The sequence below is a fragment of the Poecilia reticulata genome, linkage group LG5 (assembly GCF_000633615.1).
Source record: "Poecilia reticulata strain Guanapo linkage group LG5, Guppy_female_1.0+MT, whole genome shotgun sequence".
In the NCBI taxonomy this organism is placed as follows: Eukaryota; Metazoa; Chordata; class Actinopteri; order Cyprinodontiformes; family Poeciliidae; genus Poecilia; species Poecilia reticulata.
The window spans coordinates 25,273,786-25,275,071 of NC_024335.1; positions in this window are offsets into that span (position 1 = coordinate 25,273,786).

A 1,286-nucleotide genomic window follows, 5' to 3' on the forward strand; every position below is an offset into this window, starting at 1 on the left:
TAGTCACGCTGCCTTGCTCTGTGGCCAAACACACAGAGAACGAAAAGAAGCAGGGAGGCTCCGCCTTTATTGTCTTAATAAGCGCGTAACCTTCCGCTTCACAAAGTAGTGCCAATACAAATACAATAGTGGCAAGCATCGTATTCAACACTTCTAAATTACAAATAGACCTAACTATCATTGGTGCACTCAACACTTGTAGTAAATAACTTTTTTTTTAAGCTCCATATGTTTTCTATCATTGGAAAGCGTAGAATTCACACGTTCAGAATCTGTAAATGACCTCAAAATGACTAGAGTAGATGTGTTCATGGTTTTATAGAGGCCAGTCACATTTACAAAACAGCCCCACCCTTCTCATTAGGAGGAACCAAGACAATGAGTTAATGGACTGCTCTTTGAATTTCACGTTGTATATATTAAGATGTTGTGTTATTGGAGGAGGTAATTTCAGGTTGGGTGGTCCATGAGTGTTTTTTAAATGGGTTAAGTGGTTCTTGACCTGAAAAAGTTTGAGAAACACAGACTTAAAGAAATGTTGAACTTTTCTATCAAAATATATTGAATGTGATTCAAGAGAACTGGCTACACAAGTTTGAATATCTTCTGAATTTTCTCTACCCGAATCGGGAATTGTGCATTCTTATATATAGGAATTCACTCATTAGTATTTGGAAAAATAGTCTCTTGGGAAGAATTTTGTTTTGTGGTTTTAACAAAACTGTGGTACGATTCTGGTTAGAAATCTTCAGAATGGTAAAGCTTATTTAAATTAGTTTGCACTGAATTTTGCGCTCATTTAAGAAGCTTAATGTTAGTCTTCAGAAAAGTCTTAAATTAGCAGGACATACATGTATATAATAGATGTATTATGACTGGGATTGCATCAACTACAAAAATGGAAAAGAGTAAAAGAAAAACACAATACAACAAAAAAGTCATGAAACAAAGTGGGAACAAAACCACACAGTTTTCAACAAATACCTCTAGAAATTCTGACAGATTTGGGTTTGAATAATGATCTAGAAATTACATTTGCAAATCAACTTAAGTATCCAGCATCACTGATGCTTAAGCAGATGTAATCTTCCTTTGCATTTGACTCCCAATCCATTATTACAGAGAAATATTAAGTTTCATCTTTGCCCCACAATAAAATCTTCCTTTTATCTTACTTTATCTTGTGACTGATGTATCTAAATTTCTGTTTGTATATAAAACCTAACACACACACACACGCACACACACACACACACACACACACACACACACACACACACACACAC